Source organism: Dendrobates tinctorius, unplaced genomic scaffold (assembly GCF_039654945.1).
Source record: "Dendrobates tinctorius isolate UK_male_01 unplaced genomic scaffold, ASM3965494v1 ptg000093l, whole genome shotgun sequence".
Taxonomy (NCBI): domain Eukaryota; kingdom Metazoa; phylum Chordata; class Amphibia; order Anura; family Dendrobatidae; genus Dendrobates; species Dendrobates tinctorius.
This window is the reverse complement of record NW_027361761.1, coordinates 5,547,721-5,571,386: the sequence shown is the minus strand read 5'-3', so window position 1 is coordinate 5,571,386 and position 23,666 is coordinate 5,547,721. Positions and strand designations below refer to the sequence as shown.

Below are 23,666 nucleotides of genomic sequence, written 5' to 3'. Positions count from 1 at the left end.
CTGTACAAACTATTATTCAAGTAATATGTAATATTATGCAAAAAAAAAAAATACTGCCATATACTACCAACAAACAATACAACACAGAGATAACACCCAACTATAGTGCTAATATAATATGTAAAACTATGCACAAGTAATTCATCTATACAGCTCCCACATAATTGTACTATGGAATAAACAAATAATACGCCTATACTGTACACACATAGTAGAACCATAAAAACAAATAATATACCTATGTAGTAGCCTAATAGTATCATACAGTAAACTATTAATACTCTCTGACAGTACCCATATAATGCTGTCATAAAGCACAAGTAATCTCCTATACAGTACCCATATAAAAGTAACATACACTATATAATAGTCCTATATAGTACTGATATAATACTGTCATAAAGTGCATAGATAATGCTTCCATACAGTACCAAGAGAATGCTACCATACAAGAAACTATTAATACTCTGTCACAGTACCACATAATAGTGTCATATAGTGCACAAATAATGCTTCTACAAAATAGCACAATATAAAGAAATAATATTCCTATACAATATACACATAATAGCAGCAAACAGCAATGAAATACTAATACTACACAGTACCCATATATCAGTACAATACAATAAACAAGTAATACTTCTTAAAAGCCATCACGTAATACTGTGTGAGAGTCTCAAGAAATATTCCTATACATTACCCTCATGATACTGCAATACAATGCACAAATAGTATTCACCTACAGCAATACCATAAATATTAGGGACAAACAATTTTCCTACAGTATCTGCATGATGCTGAAATAAAATACAGTGCATAAATAATACACGCAACACCAATACAGTGACCACAAAATAATACTCCCATACCGTGCCCATAAAGTAATACTACTATACAGTGATAACAAACTAATACTCCCATACAGTGCCCACAAAATAATACTTCCATATAGTGCCCATATATTTAATACTCCCATCCAGTACACACAAAATACTCCCATATAGTGCCCATAAAATAATACTCCCACATAGTGCCCATAAAATAATACTCCCATACAGTGCCCATAAAATAATACTCCCACACAGTGCACAAAAAATAATACTCCAATACAGTGGCCACAAAATGATACTCCTATACAGTACCTATAAAATAATACTCCCATACAGTGCACACAAAATAATACTCCCATCTAGTGCCCATAAAATAATACTCCCATACAGTGACCACAAAATACTCCCAAACAGTGACCACAAAATAATACTCCCATACAGTGCCCATATAATAAATACTCCCATCCAGTACACACAAAATACTCCAATACAGTGCCCACAAAATAATACTCCCATACAGTGCCCATATAATAAATACTCCCATCCAGTACACACAAAATACTCCCTTATAGTGCCCATAAAATAATACTCCCACATAGTGCCCATAAAATAATACTCCCATACAGTGCCCATAAAATAATACTCCCACACAGTGCACAAAAAATAATACTCCAATACAGTGGCCACAAAATGATACTCCTATACAGTACCTATAAAATAATACTCCCATACAGTGCACACAAAATAATACTCCCATCTAGTGCCCATAAAATAATACTCCCATACAGTGAACACAAAATACTCCCATACAGTGACCACAAACTAATACTCCCATACAGTGCCCATATAATAAATACTCCCATCCAGTACACACAAAATACTCCAATACAGTGCCCACAAAATAATACTCCCATACAGTGCCCATATAATAAATACTCCCATACAGTACACACAAAATACTCCAATACTATGCCCACAAAATGATACTCCTATACAGTACCTATAAAATACTCCCATACAGTGCCCACAAAATAATACTCCCATCCAGTACCCATACAATAATAATACTCCAATACAGTGTCCACAAACTCATACCCCCATAGATTTCCCACAAATACTACCATATAATGCACAAATATTACTGTTATAGCTCATTCACATCATTCTGCTATGCAGTGCGCAAATATCCCCTTACAGTACCGGCATATAGTGAGACCATCATACGCTGCTCACTATTTTTCTGCCGTTCTGATGGCTTTTTGCTCAGTTTACTATTTTCTTGGCCTTAATAGAAGGTTTCTCCAAGACTAGAATATTGATGAATATGTTTTTTGATGGTAAGCTATCACCTTTTTAGTTTTTTTTAAAGGAAGGGTGGCGGCTTTATTTATATAAAACTTTAATAACTTAATTGTACTTTGCTTTTGACGAACTCTATAAAGTTCTGTAGCACACAGCGATCCTAAGCCTTATAGCCTATTAGTTTACAGTGGCTCAGGAAAGCCTTGGGGGGAGCACAGGCCCAGCGGCCATGGGGTAGCATCAGGCGCACTATTACATGGTGGGGTGACAGAAGGAGCGCCCTTCTTATGTCAAAACCTCAGTTTTGTCCGGAGTGTTCCATTATTAACGGGTTTGGTTAATGCACTCTTCAAGTCTTGTGTTTGAGGCTCTAAGTAGATGCTAGAATTTAAAGGGATCCTCCTTATCTGTGCCGAATTCTGCATCGTCCGCCGTCAGCGCCCGTCGGGCCCGGGATCCATGCTGTGATATAACATAGTCTCACTTCAAACAAGGTTCCCCCTGTCAGCAGCCGGCAGCCTCAACACCGAATACACGTCCCCCGCTCCTAATTAGCTCGCGTCCCTTTCTAGCTCCTCTGTAACATCCACCTTTGAAGTGACAGTTGTGAAGTTGCTGTGACAACCCCGGACTGGCGCCATTGTGTTCAAAGGGAATCACAGGAAGTCTTTTGTACCGGGCAGCGCCACAAGTGCAGTACATGGCGGTATGTTCTGTGTCTGATCGAGGGAACGCCACCGGGAACCACATCAGCAAGAGTTCACACAGAAACCATGTCAGGACTAGGGATGGATGGACCCGCTGATGTTCGGGTACATTATAACAAAAAGACACGTCACTCCGATAATTCGATAAGGGGTGCTCAGAACAGGATACCAGTCCCAATAAATCATATAAGAAAAAAATCCGGCACTCCCAAATGCAAAAAGAAGTTCCTTTTTATTTTTCACAGCTTAATAATCCACATGATGTACATTCAATAACGTTTCGGTCTCTATAATGGACCTTCTTCAGACATGTGGAGCTGTGAGAATCGTCGATTCTCACAGCTCCACATGTCTGAAGAAGGTCCATTATAGAGACCGAAACGTTATTGAATGTACATCATGTGGATTATTAAGCTGTGAAAAATAAAAAGGAACTTCTTTTTGCATTTGGGAGTGCCGGATTTTTTTCTTATTTGATGTTCGGGTACATGACCTGAACCTTCTTCCATAGTTTGGGAGGGTCAGGTAACATAGATGTCATCCAAAAGATGGTCTGAAGAAGCGTTCGGCCTACAGCCATCAGATGTGTATGGCTGGCTATAGAAACCCCCTTCTAAAGCAATTCAGAAATAGACGCTCTCTACACTCAGGTACAGGAGCGTCTCACAAAATGAGAATATCATCAAAAAGTGACTATTTCAGTTCTTCAATACAAACAGTGACTCTCCTATCTTCTATAGAGTCATTACACACAGAGGGATCTATGTCACGTGTTTATTTCTGGTAATGTTGATGATTATGGATTACAGCCAATGAGAACCCAAAAGCCATTATCTCAGTAAATTAGAATACTTTATAACACCAGCTTGAAAAAATGATTGTAATATCTGGAATGTTGGCCTCCTGAAATGTATGTTCAGTAAATGCACTCAATACTTGGTTGGGGCTCCATTGGCATCAATTACTGCATCAATGCGGCGTGGCGTGGAGGCGATCAGCCTGTGTCAGTGCTGAGGGGTTATGGAAGCCCAGGTTGCTTTGATAGCAGCCTTCAGCTCGTCTGCATTGCGGGGTCTGGTGTCTCTCATCTTCCTCTTGACAATACTCCATAGATTCTCTATGGGGTTAAGGTCAGGTGAGTTTGCTGCCAATCAAGCCCAGTGATACTGTTGTGTGTAAACCAGGTATTGGTACTTTTGGCAGTGTGGACAGGGGCCAAGTCCTGCTGGAGAATGACATTTCCATCTCCAATAAGCTTGTCGGCCAAGGGAAGCATGAAGTGCTCTAAAATGTCCTGGTAGACGACTGCGCTGACTTTGGTCTTGATAAAACACAGTGGACCTACACCAGCAGATGACATGGCTCCCTAAACCATCACTGATTGTGGAGACTTCACACTAGACCTCCAGCAGCTTGGATTGTGGCCTCTCCACTCTTCCTCCAGACTCTGGGACCGCGATTTCCAAATGAAATGCAAAATTTACTTTCATCTGAAAACAACACCTTGGGCCACTGACAACAGTCCGGTTCTTTTCCTCCTTGGCCCAGGTAAGATGCTTCTGGCGTTGTCTATTGGTCATGAGTGGCTGACACAAGGAATGCGACCCTTGTAGCCCATGTCCTGGATACGTCTGTGTGTGGTGTGAAGCAATGACTCCAGCAGCAGTCCACTCCTTGTGAATCTGCCCCACATTATTGAATGGCTTTTTCTTAACAATCCTTTCCAGGCTGCGGTTATCCCGGTTGCTTGTGCACCTTTTTCTACCACACTTTTTCCTTCCACTCTACTTTCCATTAATATGCTTGGATACAGCACTCTGTGAACAGCCGGCTTCTTTAGCAATGACCTTTTGTGGCTTCCCCTCCTTGTGGAGTGTGTCAGTGACTACCTTCTGGACATCTGTCAGGTCAGCAGTCTTCCCCATGATTGTGGAGTGTGTCAGTGACTGCCTTCTGGACATCTGTCAGGTCAGCAGTCTTCCCCATGATTGTGGAGTGTGTCAGTGACTGCCTTCTGGACATCTGTCAGGTCAGCAGTCTTCCCCATGATTGTGGAGCCACTGAAACAGACTACGGGACCTTTATAAACACTTAGGAGCCTTTACAGGTGTTTATTGTTAATTATTCTCATTTACTGAGATAATGACTTTTGGGTTTTCATTGGCTGTAAACCATAATCATCAACATTACCAGAAATAAACACGTGAAATAGATCACTCTGTGTGTAATGACGCTATAGAATATAGGAGAGTCACTTTTTTGTATTGAAGAACTGAAATAAATTCACTTTTTGATGATATTCTCATTTTGTGAGACGCACTTATAGACAAACCCACTAGAGTCATATAGAGACAGACTTATTGGACTTTTTAGAGACAGACACACCCTTCTTGACTCATTTTTGAGATAGACATGCCCCATAGATCCAAGATAGTCATGACCATATGGATGAGAACAAGGCCAATCCATTGGCTTACAAATGCTGATGTAAAATACTGACCATACGCTGAAAGTGTGAACGTGGCCTTATTGTGAGGCTAGTTACTTTGGCTGAGGAAACCAATCTTACAATTATTACTACACTGTAAAACAATGAGTATAAATAACAGTGGAAGAGACTTGGGTGTGAGGGCGGACGGCAAAATCCACTTTAGCGCCCAATGCCAGGCAGCTGCCGAGAAGCCCATGACAAGAACATGGTTTCGCCTCCATACAAGTCACCGGTGCGGCCACACTTACGGTAGATGCTGGGTACAATGGGTTTGATCTTCTCTATAAATGCTTTGTTTATTTGTAATATTTAATAAATAAAGAATATACAAAAAGGTAATTAAAAAAAAAAAAAGAACTCAAGCGGGTGCAGGGAATAGCGACCAAGATTATTCCGGGAATGGGTGATGTGCAGAAGACGGGTGATTAGACTTTCGCAGACAATCCTTTCTGCCGGAGTGCCGATCCTGTCACTATATTGAGGGGCCACATTATAACTTTGCTATGGGGCTCCCTTTGTGTGCTTTATATGGCAAGTAATTATTTTTTTTTACTTTTTGGGCTAGTCGCTATTTGTATCACGACCACTTTATACAGAAAGATAATTTTTTTTTTTCTTCATGGGTGAAGTCTTGTAATTCTTTTTTCTTTTGTCGTCTGCAAGGATAATAGATGCTTGGTGGCAAACAATCCTGGCTGTCATTACTGCGCCCGGAGGGACCGTCACATGCGATTACACTGACCCTGAATAGCATCTACTTCTTCACTGACTTTTAGGCTGTACCCTCCCCTGGTACCTTGCTAACCCTCTCCCGTTGCGGGTCAGTCTTTACTGCAGCTCTGTGGAAAATGCTGGCCAAATCACCTAGTATACAGAATCTTAATAATATCACCATATAGTGACTACATAATAATGCCATATACTGCCATAACAATGCTAAAACAAAAGGCAGCCCCATAAAGAACCTACATAATAATGCCAAACAGTACATAAATATTACCGCCGAAAATTACCTACATAAGAATGCCACACAGTACATAAATAATAATTCTAAGTACCACTGCCAGACAAGGTCTATGTAATAGTGCCGTACTGTGCCATTGTAATGCTATGTAGACATAGACGTGTGCGGTGCCACAATGTACCGCATACCCCATACTTCAGATTTACAAGAAAGTTCCCTGGCACACACTCCAAGCCAGTGAGTGTCTCTATATACAGTGCCAGAGTACCCCACACACAGTGTCAGCCAGGCAGTGCCCCATAAACAGTGCCAGCAGAGCCCCATAAACAGTGCCAGACAGAGTATCCCCACACACAGTGTCAGCCAGGCAGTGCCCCATAAACAGTGCCAGCAGAGCCCCATAAACAGTGCCAGACAGAGAGTATCCCCACACACAGTGTCAGCCAGGCAGTGCCCCATAAACAGTGCCAGCACAGCCCTATAAACAGTGCCAGCAGAGCCCCATAAACAGTGGCAGACAGAGCCCCATAAACAGTGCCAGACAGAGAGTATCCCCACACACAGTGTCGGCCAGGCAGTGCCCCATAAACAGTGCCAGCAGAGCCCCATAAACAGTGCCAGCAGAGCCCCATAAACAGTGGCAGACAGAGCCCCATAAACAGTGCCAGACAGAGAGTATCCCCACACACAGTGTCAGCCAGGCAGTGCCCCATAAACAGTGCCAGCAGAGCCCCATAAACAGTGCCAGCAGAGCCCCATAAACAGTGGCAGACAGAGCCCCATAAACAGTGGCAGACAGAGCCCCATAAACAGTGCCAGACAGAGAGTATCCCCACACACAGTGTCAGCCAGGCAGTGCCCCATAAACAGTGCCAGCAGAGCCCCATAAACAGTGCCAGACAGAGAGTATCCCCACACACAGTGTCAGGCAGGCAGTGCCCCATAAACAGTGCCAGCAGAGCCCCATAAACAGTGCCAGACAGAGAGTATCCCCACACACAGTGTCAGCCAGGCAGTGCCTCATAAACAGTGCCAGCAGAGCCCCATAAACAGTGGCAGACAGAGTATCCCCACACAGTGTCAGCCAGGCAGTGCCCCATAAACAGTGCCAGACATAGAGTATCCCCACACACAGTGTCAGCCAGGCAGTGCCCCATAAACAGTGCCAGCAGAGCCCCATAAACAGTGCCAGACAGAGAGTATCCCCACACACAGTGTCAGCCAGGCAGTGCCCCATAAACAGTGCCAGCAGAGCCCCATAAACAGTGCCAGACATAGAGTATCCCCACACACAGTGTCAGCCAGGCAGTGCCTCATAAACAGTGCCAGCAGAGCCCCATAAACAGTGGCAGACATAGAGTATCCCCACACACAGTGTCAGCCAGGCAGAGCCCCATAAACAGTGGCAGACAGAGTATCCCCACACAGTGTCAGCCAGGCAGTGCCCCATAAACAGTGCCAGACATAGAGTATCCCCACACACAGTGTCAGCCAGGCAGTGCCCCATAAACAGTGCCAGCAGAGCCCCATAAACAGTGCCAGACAGAGAGTATCCCCACACACAGTGTCAGCCAGGCAGTGCCTCATAAACAGTGCCAGCAGAGCCCCATAAACAGTGGCAGACATAGAGTATCCCCACACACAGTGTCAGCCAGGCAGAGCCCCATAAACAGTGGCAGACAGAGTATCCCCACACAGTGTCAGCCAGGCAGTGCCCCATAAACAGTGCCAGACATAGAGTATCCCCACACACAGTGTCAGCCAGGCAGTGCCCCATAAACAGTGCCAGCAGAGCCCCATAAACAGTGCCAGACATAGAGTATCCCCACACACAGTGTCAGCCAGGCAGTGCCCCATAAACAGTGCCAGACAGAGAGTATCCCCACACAGTGTCAGCCAGGCAGTGCCCCATAAACAGTGGCAGACAGAGTAACCCCACAGTGTCAGCCAGGCAGTGCCCCATAAACAGTGCCAGACATAGAGTATCCCCACACACAGTGTCAGCCAGGCAGTGCCCCATAAACAGTGCCAGCAGAGCCCCATAAACAGTGGCAGACAGAGTATCCCCACACACACAGTGTCAGCCAGGCAGTGCCTCATAAACAGTGCCAGCAGAGCCCCATAAACAGTGGCAGACAGAGTAACCCCACACACAGTGTCAGCCAGGCAGTGCCCCATAAACAGTGCCAGACATAGAGTATCCCCACACACAGTGTCAGCCAGGCAGTGCCCCATAAACAGTGCCAGCAGAGCCCCATAAACAGTGCCAGACATAGAGTATCCCCACACACAGTGTCAGCCAGGCAGTGCCCCATAAACAGTGCCAGACATAGAGTATCCCCACACACAGTGTCAGCCAGGCAGTGCCCCATAAACAGTGCCAGCAGTGCCCCATAAACAGTGCCAGACATAGAGTATCCCCACACACAGTGTCAGCCAGGCAGTGCCCCATAAACAGTGCCAGACAGAGAGTATCCCCACACACAGTGTCAGCCAGGCAGTGCCCCATAAACAGTGGCAGACAGAGTATCCCCACACAGTGTCAGCCAAGCAGTGCCCCATAAACAGTGCCAGACAGAGTATCCCCACACAGTGTCAGCCTAGCAGTGCCCCATAAGGCCTGTTTCACACATCAGTTTTTTCAAACCAGTCAAAATCCGCCAAAAAGTGAAAATGGCGGATCCGCTTTTCTTGTGGCGGATCCGCCATTTTCTCTTTTTGGCGGATTTTGACTGATTTGAAAAAACTGATGTGTGAAACAGGCCCAAGCAGTGTCTGACAGAGAGGGCGCACATGGAATAGAGACTGAAATGTATCATCATCATTATCAAATCAGAAAGCAGCAGCAACAGATCAAAGACCAGAAAGGTTGTAACAATATTGGAATTATGTAATTGAGGTGGAGTTCCCTCCGAGGCCACGGACAATGGTCGGGACACCTCCGAGGCCACGGACAATGGTCGGGACACCTCCGAGGCCACGGACAATGGTCGAGACACCTCCGAGGCCACGTACAATGGTCGAGACACCTCCGAGGCCACGGACAATGGTCGAGACACCTCCGAGGCCACGGACAATGGTCGGGACACCTCCGAGGCCACGGACAATGGTCGGGACGCCTCCAAGGCCACGGACAATGGTCGGGACCCCTCCGAGGCCACGGACAATGGTCGGGACACCTCCGAGGCCACGGACAATGGTCGGGACGCCCTCATCTCTCGGGTGGCTCAGCCCTGACAGGAGATGAAGTGTAATTATGCCACTAATGAGTCCCTCGTGACAACGATGTGTTCTCTGAATATTGGCTCTGCGCCGATCACCATACACACAAAGTATCAACTGAGAAAGTGCAACAATGTAGCACCATGGTATCAGTCAGTGCCATGTATCAGTCAGTCCACGCTGTTACACGGACCATAGGCAACCAGTAGATGAGCGCTGTTACTGTTGTGGAGACAGTGTAGTCAGCAATCAATCATTTGTCACCCAGAGTACTCAGCGAGCTGAAGGAGTGCAGGTTGTCTGCCACCATTTCATTATACCTCGCTGTAACAATTATTTGCTTTACAGTAGACTGCATCTCTGCGCTGCACAGACTTGTTATAGATCGCCTTTCACCTGGTCATCAGTAAGGCACTGTGTGCAGAAGCACGTCGTTTCAGAAAGATAAAAAGAGGCAAGGAAAGGGTTTAGAATACGGAATATATGGGAATCTGCAGGACATAATGTAGTGATTTAAAAAAGACAAAAGACAATACCCCATTGTCTGATCGTAAATGTCCGATGACATCACCGTGGTGCCGAAATGTCAGTCCAGCTTGTCATCTTCTGTAGAACACGAGACGAGTCACCCCCGCGAGTCACATCGTCTCTCGAAAACAAAATGACATTTTATAAAATATAATAGAAATTTTCAAGACGAAACAAGGTTGTATCATATATTTTTTTTCTTTGGTGCAGTAGCTTCTGCCGTCCTGCAGGGGTCAGTATTACAGAGTCATCTACAAAATTCCAGTACAAAATTTGTAATAGGACCCCCAAAATGACGCCCCATTTATTGTACTTTTCCCACGGGGCAGAGAGACCTTTTGTGTTCTGCACCTACTACTGTTACTAAAGCACAGACATCTTTATTCCTAGGGACACTTCCACTTTGGCCCAGGTCAGGCTTCTCATGAGGGTGGAGTTTTAACATGGGGTGGACTTTGATAAATGTTTTCTTTTTTCTTGCATGTCAAGATCCCAACATTTAGATCCAAATATTTAGCACTCAATATACAAACCCCAAAATTAAGAGACCTCAGACCAGACCCCGTTAATCAAATTCCAGACTAGACCCCATACTTCAAGCCCTAAACCTGACCTCATAATTCTGATCTCAGAGCAGATCTCAAGATCAGACACCAGGACAAACCCTATAATTCACACCCCAGGCCAGGCCCCATACTTCAGATCCAAGACCAGGCCCCATACTTCAGATCCAAGACCAGGCCCCATACTTCAGATCCAAGACCAGGCCCCATACTTCAGATCCAAGACCAGGCCCCATACTTCAGATCCAAGACCAGGCCCCATACTTCAGATCCAAGACCAGGCCCCATACTTCAGATCCAAGACCAGGCCCCATACTTCAGATCCAAGACCAGGCCCCATACTTCAGATCCAAGACCAGGCCCCATACTTCAGATCCAAGACCAGGCCCCATACTTCAGATCCAAGACCAGGCCCCATACTTCAGATCCAAGACCAGGCCCCATACTTCAGATCCAAGACCAGGCCCCATACTTCAGATCCAAGACCAGGCCCCATACTTCAGATCCAAGACCAGGCCCCATACTTCAGATCCAAGACCAGGCCCCATACTTCAGATCCAAGACCAGGCCCCATACTTCAGATCCAAGACCAGGCCCCATACTTCAGATCCAAGACCAGGCCCCATACTTCAGATCCAAGACCAGGCCCCATACTTCAGATCCAAGACCAGGCCCCATACTTCAGATCCAAGACCAGGCCCCATACTTCAGATCCAAGACCAGGCCCCATACTTCAGATCCAAGACCAGGCCCCATGCTTCAGATCCAAGACCAGGCCCCATGCTTCAGATCCAAGACCAGGCCCCATGCTTCAGATCCAAGACCAGGCCCCATGCTTCAGATCCAAGACCAGGCCCCATGCTTCAGATCCAAGACCAGGCCCCATACTTCAGATCCAAGACCAGGCCCCATACTTCAGATCCAAGACCAGGCCCCATACTTCAGATCCAAGACCAGGCCCCATACTTCAGATCCAAGACCAGGCCCCATACTTCAGATCCAAGACCAGGCCCCATACTTCAGATCCAAGACCAGGCCCCATACTTCAGATCCAAGACCAGGCCCCATACTTCAGATCCAAGACCAGGCCCCATACTTCAGATCCAAGACCAGGCCCCATACTTCAGATCCAAGACCAGGCCCCATACTTCAGATCCAAGACCAGGCCCCATACTTCAGATCCAAGACCAGGCCCCATACTTCAGATCCAAGACCAGGCCCCATACTTCAGATCCAAGACCAGGCCCCATACTTCAGATCCAAGACCAGGCCCCATACTTCAGATCCAAGACCAGGCCCCATACTTCAGATCCAAGACCAGGCCCCATACTTCAGATCCAAGACCAGGCCCCATACTTCAGATCCAAGACCAGGCCCCATACTTCAGATCCAAGACCAGGCCCCATACTTCAGATCCAAGACCAGGCCCCATACTTCAGATCCAAGACCAGGCCCCATACTTTAGATCCAAGACCAGGCCCCATACTTCAGATCCAAGACCAGGCCCCATACTTCAGATCCAAGACCAGGCCCCATACTTCAGATCCAAGACCAGGCCCCATACTTCAGATCCAAGACCAGGCCCCATACTTCAGATCCAAGACCAGGCCCCATACTTCAGATCCAAGACCAGGCCCCATACTTCAGATCCAAGACCAGGCCCCATACTTCAGATCCAAGACCAGGCCCCATACTTCAGATCCAAGACCAGGCCCCATACTTCAGATCCAAGACCAGACCCCATACTTCAGATCCATGACCAGACCCCATACTTCAGATCCATGACCAGACCCCATACTTCAGATCCATGACCAGACCCCATACTTCAGATCCAAGACCAGGCCCCATACTTCAGATCCAAGACCAGACCCCATACTCCAGATCCATGACCAGACCCCATACTACAGATCCAAGACCAGACCCCATACTTCAGATACTTCAGACCCAAGACCAGACCCCATACTTCAGATTCAAGACCAGGCCCGATACTTCAGATCCAACACCAGGCCCCATACTTCAGATCCAAGACCAGGCCCGATACTTCAGATCCAAGACCAGACCCCATACTTCAGATCCAAGACCAGACCCCATACTTCAGATCCAAGACCAGACCCCATACTTCAGATCCAAGACCAGACCCCATACTTCAGATCCAAGACCAGACCCCATACTTCAGATCCAAGACCAGACCCCATACTTCAGATCCAAGACCAGACCCCATACTTCAGATCCAAGACCAGACCCCATACTTCAGATCCAAGACCAGGCCCCATACTTCAGATCCAAGACCAGGCCCCATAATTCAGATCCAAGACCAGACCCCATAATTCAGATCCAAGACCAGACCCCATACTTCAGATCCAAGACCAGGCCCCATACTTCAGATCCAAGACCAGGCCCCATACTTCAGATCCAAGACCAGGCCCCATACTTCAGATCCAAGACCAGGCCCCATACTTCAGATCCAAGACCAGGCCCCATACTTCAGATCCAAGACCAGGCCCCATACTTCAGATCCAAGACCAGGCCCCATACTTCAGATCCAAGACCAGGCCCCATACTTCAGATCCAAGACCAGGCCCCATACTTCAGATCCAAGACCAGGCCCCATACTTCAGATCCAAGACCAGGCCCCATACTTCAGATCCAAGACCAGGCCCCATACTTCAGATCCAAGACCAGGCCCCATACTTCAGATCCAAGACCAGGCCCCATACTTCAGATCCAAGACCAGGCCCCATACTTCAGATCCAAGACCAGGCCCCATACTTCAGATCCAAGACCAGGCCCCATACTTCAGATCCAAGACCAGACCCCATACTTCAGATCCAAGACCAGACCCCATACTTCAGATCCATGACCAGACCCCATACTTCAGATCCAAGACCAGGCCCCATACTTCAGATCCAAGACCAGACCCCATACTCCAGATCCATGACCAGACCCCATACTACAGATCCAAGACCAGACCCCATACTACAGATCCAAGACCAGGCCCCATACTTCAGATCCAAGACCAGGCCCCATACTTCAGATCCAAGACCAGGCCCCATACTTCAGATCCAAGATCGGACCCATATTGCAAACTCCATACTTGAGACCCAAGACATAACTCACATTTCACACCTAAGACTAGGCTCCAAAAAAGATATTATACATAATGTCCTGGTTGATGAGAGTGACTTCCCATCTTTCCTTTTATTGTTTTTTTTGTATCTTTTAAAAATGTTTGTCAATTTTCTTTTTAATGTATCACAATCTTTATTAAAAATAAAAAAATCTTGCGATTCTCACACTGGCCACAGGGGATTTTTTTTTTTTTTTTTTTTTTTTTTACACTTTAACCTGTTGTATCAGGAAATAACACCTGTACATTACATATCCTGACCCGGTTTTTTGTATTGAGGTGTCAAATGAGCGTGTGCAGGGAGGGAAACTTGTAACATTGGGTCTGGTATTATCATCTGTGTATAGACATGTTACCTGTCATTGTAACCCTGTCTCTGCTGATAAAGAAACTGCTGAAAACTCTTCCTGAAAATACAAATTTTGTTTTTGTTATAGTAAAATGTGTGATATGAAAAAAAAAAAATGCCAAAATTTGTTTAAAAATACAAATTTACCATAAAAACTGATTTAAAGAATAGGTAACCAACAATCATGTTGGAGGCCCTAACCCCCTATATTTGCTGGTTTGGGGTCACCGTAGAGCCCATGACCGGATATTAGGACCATGATGGCAGACAGAAGTCACCCGTCCGCGCTCCTCCATGATACATACTGTATGACGGCTCCGGTGTTGTGGCGGTTTATCGTGGGGCAGAGCTACAGCCGCTGTGTTTATGACACCGGCGTCCTCAGGGGCTCCACGCTGTAATCACACAGGCTGCTCAAGGACGCCCCCTTGGGAAACTACAGACTAAGCTTAACCCATTGCTGCCCTCCAGTCTTTCCTGCAGACATAACTTGAAGGTTTTGGGCCCTAACGCAAGATCTACAGCAGGGGCCCCTCAAGCGTCATGTGGTGTTTACTCCTCTGATATGGCAGAGCTTCCCCCTGGTGTGCAGTTATGGGGGTATGCAATGTCCTGTGGGGGCACTGGAAAGTGAAGCTTATATATCACTTTTTTTTACTTAAATGTGGTCTATCTGCTCCTGGGAAAGCTGTGTGGCAAGTAATAGGATATAAAGGGGTTGTCACCCAGTTTTCCTACATTTCTAAGAAACTTGTCAGTCCATGGTCTATCCCCTAGTCTGCAAAACGAGGCATTCTGGACTCTAGAAAAGATAGATGACATTGAAAATTATTACCAAAATGGCTCCTACAGAGGTGGTCACCCAGCTTTCCCAAACTCCTGAGCAGATCATCACTTTCCTCTCATTGTGATATTTCTTCTTCTCATCACCATGTATCTAAGCAGATATGACACTCAGGAGCCAGGAAAAGTTGGATAATATGAGCTGTAAAAAAAATGCTGGGTGACAACAATCAGAATATCTAGTACTGGGGTTGTCAGCTTTCCTAGACTTCTGATTGGCTTCCCTGGCTATTTAGGAAATGATACTTATCACTATCAATCTAGTCTGAGTGACAAGCAATATATTATATATCAGAGCTCCCAAAGAGGTTGTCACCCAGCTTTCTAAGATTCCTGTAATGCACAGTTATCTATTGCCATTCAAGACTTTGGAATAGCTGAGTGACACCCAATATCATCACTGTCGCTGCTCCTGCAAAGACTGTCACCCAACTTTCCCACCCAGCAAGTTATGTAACTGCACTACAATGGGATATATAATCAAGGAAATTTGACATTCAGGAGACTGGAAAAGCTGGATAATAAATCATTTGGAATCTATTGTTGAAGCCAAAATTAATATCTGTATCTGTTCCTGGGAAAGCTGTGTGACACCCGATTTATAACCATCAGAACAGCGTTGTCACTCAGCTTTCCCGGTTGACTGAACGGCTTGTAGAGAAAGATCTTTCACGTGTATCGAGGATATTGAGGTCTTTGGAATAGGAAGGGTTAAATTCCATTACTGGAATCCATTGTCCGTGACATAACCGGAGAACCTGCTGGATCACGTTGGGCGAAGGCAGAGACAATGGTCGCCCGGCAGCCGCTCACGCCAAACTTCTTTCGAGAAATTCCCTTTGTTCCCGGCCCGGCCCAGAGATCACATTGTCAGTTTCTGGGGAGGTGACCTGTGTGCGGAGCCGGGAGGGAAGTCTCTAAGTGTCTGTCCTTAGTTTACCCTGGCACATGCCCAAGGGTGGAAGCCGCCATAAGGCCCCAGCCTGCCATGTGCCCAGTGGTGCCGGTTGGGTTGCCAGTCCTGCGCTCTCTAACCTGTGCACTGTTGACTCCCGGAGTCACTGCTCCCGTATTGATTCCGTGATCCACTAACGATATGTATTGTAAGAAATCATGGATGTAATTGTGCTTTGCCCTTTGCTTCTATTTTTTATGCTTCTTGCTGAAATCTGGTAAAAAATGTGAAAAATAAATAGTTACACATTGTGTTATTTTTATTTTTATCTTTGTTATTATTTTTGTTGGACATTTTAATAAAACCATTTTAATACCCTATCCCTAACCCTAACCCTACCATTAACTCTGATCCTAACCTTAGGGCTAGTGTTAGGACACGGGTTATGGCTAAGGTTAGGATCAGAGTCAGTGGTAGGGTTAGGTTTAGGGCTACTGTTAGGATTAGGACAAGGGTTAGTTTTAGGGTTAGGGCTAGCGTTAGGATTGAGGTTATTGTTAGGATTTGGTTTAGGTCTAGCAGAAGTGTTACAGTTAGGGCTAGTGTTAGGACACGGGTTATGGCTAACTGTAACACTACCCTAGTCCTAAACCTAATCCTAGCACTACCGCTAGACCTTACCCAAATCCTAACAATAACCTCAAACGTAACGCTAGCCCTAACCCTAAAACTAACCCTTGTCCTGAACCTAACGCTAGCCCTAACCCTAAAATTAACCCTTTTCCTAGCCCTAACACTAGCCCCCTAACCCTACCACAAAGTCTGATCCTAACCTTAGCAATATCCCTTGTCCTAACATTAGCCCTAACCGTAACACTACCCTCCTAAACCTAATCCTGGCACTACCTCTAGATCTAACCCAAATCCTAACAATGACCTAAAACCAAACCCTTGCCTAACCCCAAAACTAACCCTTGTCCTAACCCTAACTCTAGCCCTAAACCTAACCCTACCACTAACTTTGGTCCCAACATTAGCAGTCACCCTTGCCCTATCCATAACACTAATGCTAGTCTTAAACCTAATCCAAGCACTACCTCTAGACCTAACCCAAATCCTAACAATAACCCTAATTCTAACCCTAACACCAACCCTTTTCCTAACCCTAATGCTAGTCATAAATCTTACCCAAGTACTACCTCTAGTCCTAACTCAAATCCTACCAATAACCCCAGTCATAATCCTAGCACTAACCACAGCCCTATGCCAAATCCTAGCACTAATCCTAACTCTAGCCCTAACACTAGCACTAACCGTAGCCCTAACGCTAACAATATCTTCATATCTGTTTAACCCTTACTCTAGTCCTAACCCTAGCACTAATCCTAGTCCCAACCCTAACAGCAGCCCTAACTGTAGCTCTAACCCTATCTGTCATCCTAACCCTAGTCCTAACCCTAACATTAATCCTAGCCCTAACCAAAGCCAAAACATGAACCCCACCTCTAACCTTAGTCCTAACCCATGCTGCAACACTTGGTGCGCCATTTATTGCCCCGGTGACTTCTTACGTGGCAGGGGGATCCCGGGTTCCCTCACACACTAGGACCCAGGTGTTCCATTTTTACCAACATCGTTAAACAACAATTGATAAATTTCCCCCTCGTTCCTCCTTCACCGACACCAGGAACATGTTACAGCGATGATGACACGGAGCGACTGATGTAACATATTCCTCAATTTGCTGAACTGTCCTAATTTTTTGCAAATTTGGGATTGTCCCTGCGAGAAAGGTTTGCACAAAGGTTTGTCTTATATTAGCATGGTATGGGGGTATTATTTTAGCGCTATAAGTGGGTAATAGTGGATTAGTGTATGGGGGGATTACTCGAGGACTAAATGGTGGTATTATGAACACTGGGGGCATTATATAAGCACTGTATGGGGGTATTATTTGAGGACTGTTTGGTATGATAATAGCACTATATTGAGGTATTATTTGAGAACTGAATGGTGGTGTTATAAAAGCACTGTATGGGGGAGGTATTATTTGAGGACTGTTTGGTATGATATTAGCACTATATTGAGGTATTATTTGAGCACTGTATGGGGGTATTATTTGAGGACTGTTTGTTGGTATGATATTAGCACTATATTGAGGTATTATTTGAGCACTGAATGGTGGTATTATAAAAGCACTGTATGGGGGAGGTATTATTTGAGGACTGTTTGGTATGATATTAGCACTATATTGAGGTATTATTTGAGCACTGTATGGGGGTATTATTTGAGGACTGTTTGGTGGTATGATATTAGCACTATATTGAGGTATTATTTGAGCACTGAATGGTGGTATTATAAAAGTACTGTATGGGGGTATTATTTGAGGACTGTTTGGTATGATATTAGCACTATATTGAGGTATTATTTGAGCACTGTATGGGGGTATTATTTGAGGACTGTTTGGTGGTATGATATTAGCACTATATTGAGGTATTATTTGAGCACTGAATGGTGGTGTTATAAAAGTACTGTATGGGGGTATTATTTGAGGACTGTTTGGTATGATATTAGCACTATATTGAGGTATTTGAGCACTGTATGGGGGTATTATTTGAGGACTGTTTGGTGGTATGATATTAGCACTATATTGAGGTATTATTTGAGCACTGAATGGTGGTGTTATAAAAGCACTGTATGGGGGTATTATTTGAGGACTGTTTGGTATGATATTAGCACTATATTGAGGTACTTGAGCACTGTATGGGGGTATTATTTGAAGACTGTTTGGTGGTATGATATTAGCACTATATTGAGGTATTATTTGAGCACTGAATGGTGGTGTTATAAAAGCACTGTATGGGGGTATTATTTGAGGACTGTTTGGTATGATATTAGCACTATATTGAGGTATTATTTGAGCACTGTATGGGGGTATTATTTGAGGACTGTTTGGTGTGATATTAGCACTATATTGAGGTATTATTTGAGCACTGAATGGTGATATTATAAAAGCAGTGTATGGGGGTATTATTTGAGGACTGTTTGGTAGTATGATATTAGCACTATATTGAGGTATTATTTGAGCACTGAATGGTGATATTATAAAAGCAGTGTATGGGGGTATTATTTGAGCACTGAATGGGGTAATAGTTGAGGACTGAATGGTATTATATGAGCACTGTTGGAGGGTATTACATGAGCGCTATACGGTGGTATTATTCTAAGACCGTATGGTGGTATCATGCACTGTGTGGTTGAAATATTTGAGCACATTATGGAAGTATTATTCGAGCAAACTTGAAAGTTTATCACCTTCAGTATGTTCCGGAAAACACAGTCGTAACTAAGCGCAGAGGAGGTGTCATAAATATGACCGCGGTTTAAATGTAAATTGCAGCCACATTAATTCGATTATTAGTGAAGGATGTTTTTATAGATCTTCTGGAGGTGACGATGTTTGATGCTACTGCTCAACCTGGGGCCTATGCCGGGAAAAGCGGAAGCAACGTAGATTTAATGTTATTATTGGTTTGATCACTGTATGGGGGTAATATGAGGGCATTGTTTGATGGTAATATTTGAGCACTTTACGGCTGTATTATTTGTGCTTTATGTGGTGGGAATTATTCAGCACTATATGGCTGTATTATTTGTGCTTTATGTGGTTTCTGCAGTCGGTGGCGGTATGTGGAACTGTTGGGTCAATATATTCCTTGCTTTTTGGACGCCATAACCCTCCGTACATACAGGTAGGCGCTGTATGGTTTGCGGATTTGTACACTGCAGGGCAGTATATCATTTATGCAAAGTACCACACACAGGACTCCATGCAAGAGCAGAGTGAACAGGTGCAGGTGCCGCCTCCGCAACTCCCCCATGTTACAACACACAGCAGAGATTTCCTCTCGCCGCCCTGCGCGGCATCATGGTGTAATACAAACACAGCACACCTCGCACGTGCCCGCATTCGCCACTATTGCAGGGCACACGGTGACCGTATTATGTGTATTAAACACTATGATACGCTGGGGTAAAAAGATGTTTTATACCTATTTATTTTCATTTTCAATATCTCCGCTTGCTGACAGTGAATGTTCATGTCCAGAGACTGAAATCCTGCACGTTTGTCTTTGTTTACCTGCATATTCTACTTTCTAGTGGTCTACGATCATAAATCAGCAGAGGAGCTCGTAAAAATGACAGATAAAGGCATTAGAGACTCTTCAAACGGACCTGTGAGATTGAGCTCACTGATGGATCCTCAGTCAACTCATTCTGCAGCCTGCAATAGACAGTGACTTTAGAAGGCAAACTTTTTTTTTAATGAAACGCGATTGCAAAAATTATTTTTTTTTAGCTCTCCCCCAAAAAATATTTATCAAAAAGTTTGATCATATGCAGCTTAAGTTTTAACAGAAGTGTCCTGCAAAATTAACCACAGGTGGGCAGGGTCTGTAAGGAGTGCTGTACACCCGCTGAGCACCTCATAAAGGGGCTGCAGAAGTAGGGGGCCCCCTTCGTGGCTTGGGACCATTGGCATTTGCCCAGTTTGTACCCCCTAACGCCTGCCCTATAAATGTTCAATTCTGGGAGATTTTATGGGATTTTATGGGCATTTCTTGGCGTCTGAGTGCCGGTAATGGGGATGAAACATGCAACAGAAAAGGAGCTAGTCTACAGGGTGACCCATGGGTCCTCTAGGGCAGGGTTCCCCAACTCCAGGACTCAAGGCCCACCAACAGATCATGTTTTCAGGATTTCCTTTGTATTGCACAGGTGAAGCAATTATCACCTGAGCAATACTAAGGAAATCCTGAAAACATGACCTGTTGGTGGGCCTTGAGGACTGGAGTTGGGGAACCCTGCTCTAGGGGTCTGAGCCTGGATGCCCCTATAATAAGTACATCAATGTGCTCAGCCCCATGATGGGTCTCGTCGTTACTGCTGCAGTCAGCTGAAGGTCAAGGGTATTGGAGATTCGGCAACGGAGCAGGCAGCGCGGGGTTATATGAGACCTGAGGGTTGGGACGGCGCTGCCTACAGGTGACGAGACCCTGAAACCCGTAGTATCCTGTTATCAGATGGTGTCCTGTGTCCTCCGCAGGTATAAGGTGGCCAAGAACGGTAGAAGGATGCGAGGAGATCGGTTATGGTTTATCACACCGCAATGCAACTCCAGGTGGGGGACAAGTTGCACAAGACCAGCAAAAAGGCTCAAAATATTACTTATTTTGACTACCACTCATAACTTGAGGAAATCACCTGGCCTCCTGGAAGACGAGACAAGTCGGCTGTAAAAGCTGCTGGCCTCACCAATAGAGGGAGCTGTCTGCAAAAAAAAAAAAAAATATATATATATATATATTTTTTTTTTATTTTTTTTTTAATCCACTGATTTCAATGAGGTTCCATGCATTACAAACCCGTATGCAGTGAGCTCCCCCTAGTGGCGGTTGCTGGGAGCTAGAATTTTCTCATTTATAATGAACTTGTTTATAGTAATTTCATGCTGCCCTAAGAGGGTGTATGTGTAACTCTAAAATATAATATCAACAGCAGCTGGTGTCTGAATGTTAGGCATTTGGAGAGAGGTGTCTGCTCCACCCCTTCAGATTTCCCCACCTGACGTAATATAATTGACAGGTTTTCCTATTTGAGTAAAATGAATAACCACCAAGAACAAGGCTATACCATATTGGCCTATTAATATATCAGCTCACAGCTGTCTGCTTTATCTTTCGTAGTTATAAAATATGGGGGAGGCCTTAAAAAAACGTCATGGGGCCCTCCTATTTTTTAATAATCAGCTAAGGTAAAGCAGACAGCTACAGGTTGATATTAATACGCTGGGAAGGGCCACAGATATTGGCCCTTTCCAAGCCTAATAAGACCAGCCCTTAGACACCCCAAGAAATGGCACATGCATTAGATACACCAATTCTGGCGCTTAGCCTTGGCTCTTCCCAGTTGCCCTGGTGCGGTGGCAATCGTGGTAATTGGATTATGGGGCTGATGTCAGCTGTACAATATCTGCTGACCTCAAGCCCACGGGTTAGTAATGAGGCATCTATCAGACACCACCCCCATTACTAAGTAAAAAGAGAAGAAATCAGAAAAAAAAAATCTTTATTTAAAAAAAAAACCTTTGTTCACAGCCTCCGGGTGTTCCAGCAGTTGGAAACTCCGGTAACCTTTTAGGTTACCAGAGTTTACTGCCACCGTGTCTCATTGCAGCTTGAGTGCCAGACTGATGACTGCTCACGATCTTCATTAGACCGGCTGCCCCGGTGAGAGCCAGCAGCTGTGAACTGAGATAATCTTATTGAAGTCACCTCAGTTCACACCAGTCGGGTCTCGTGGAGTGCAGCCCGAGACCCAGCAGTGGCTGCTTCACCAGTCTATGGAGCTACATTCTCTGAATGGAATTCCATAGACTGAATGAAGAAGGCTGGGATCGTCGTACTATGGATTACGGCGACCCCTGTTTATAAAACAAAAAAAAAACTTCCTTCTCACTCCCCAATGGGGGTGGTCTTTGTTGTCCTCTCTCATTCTCGGGTCCTCTACCAGAGACCTGGGAGTTTGAGGGCTCTGCGCAGGATCTTAGCATTGCGCTTTTCTGGACAGAGAGCTCAGATGTTGCTCCTGGGATCTGTTGTAGCCATTCTTCCATCTTAGGGGTCACTGCTCCAAGTGCTCCTATCACCACTGGAATCACTGTTGCCTTCACCTTCCACATCTTCTCCAGTTCTCCTTTGAGGTCCTGGTATTTCTCCAGCTTCTCATATTCCTTCGTTCTGATGTTGCTGTCACTTGGCACTGCCACATCTATGATCATTGCTGTCTTCTGATCCTTGTCTATCACAATGTCTGGTTGGTTAGCCAACACCTGCTTATCCGTCTGGATCTTGAAGTCCCGCAGGATTTTAGCCCATTTTCCACCACTTTTTCTAGGTTCTCCCAACTGGACTTAAAGGAACTTAGCCCATATGCTGCGCAGATGTTCCTGTATACAATTCCCGCTACTTGGTTGTGGCGTTCGGTATGCGCTGTTCCTGCTTGCATTTTGCATCCTGACACTATGTGTTGGACGGTTTCTGAGGTTTCTTTGCATAGTCTGCATCTTGGGTCTTGTCTTGTGTGGTAGATTCCTGCTTCTATGGATCTGGTACTTAGTACTTGCTCTTGTGCCGCTATGATTAGTGTCTCTGTGCTGTCTCGGAGTCCAGCTTTCTCCAGGCATTGGTAGGATTTCTCCATGTCAGCCACTTCCATTATCTGTCGATGGTACATCCCATGCAGCAGCTTGTCTTCCCATGGCGCTTCATGTTACTGTTATTCCTTCCAGAACTGTTGTTCTTGCTGCCTTAGGCTTTCTCTTAGCATCTCATCTTTTGCTGCCATGTTTCTGATGTATTCCTGGATACTCCTTGTTTCATCCATGATGGTGGCTTGGATGCTTATCAAGCCTCGACCACCCTCCTTTCTGTTGGCATACAATCTTTGGGTGTTAGACTTGGGGTGGAGACCTCCATGCATTGTGAGGAGCTTTCTGTTGGTATACAATTTTTGGTGTTAGACTTGGGGTGGAGACCTCCATGCATTGTGAGGAGCTTTTGTGTCTTCACATCTGCAGCTTCCATCTCTTCTTTTGGCCAGCACACTATGCCAGCAGGGTATCTGATAACTGGCAGAGCATATGTATTGATGGCGCAGATTTTATTCCTCCCATTGAGCTGGCTCTTCAGGACCTGTCTTACCCTTTGATGGAATTTGGATGTTGCTGCTTTCCTTTCCTCCTCATCATGGTTACCGTATCCCGCTGGGATGCTGAGGTGC

At 45.3% G+C, this 23,666-nt stretch overlaps 1 protein-coding gene and 1 long non-coding RNA gene across 5 annotated transcripts in view; one reads left to right on the top strand and one right to left on the bottom strand.

Annotated features, from left to right (window-relative positions):
• The window catches only part of LOC141098530 (uncharacterized), a 55,955-nt gene that overhangs the window by 17,596 nt on the left and 14,693 nt on the right, over nt 1–23,666 (bottom strand). The window contains exon 7 of one of the 4 annotated variants that reach the window (XR_012234272.1): nt 15,965–16,098. The exons of the other annotated variants lie outside the window; for them this stretch is intronic. This is a non-coding gene — a long non-coding RNA (uncharacterized lncRNA). The remainder of the gene's footprint in view (nt 1–15,964; nt 16,099–23,666) is intronic. 4 annotated transcript variants of the gene reach the window in all.
• The window catches only part of PAQR8 (progestin and adipoQ receptor family member 8), a 40,852-nt gene that overhangs the window by 4,686 nt on the left and 12,500 nt on the right, over nt 1–23,666 (top strand). The window lies entirely within an intron of this gene.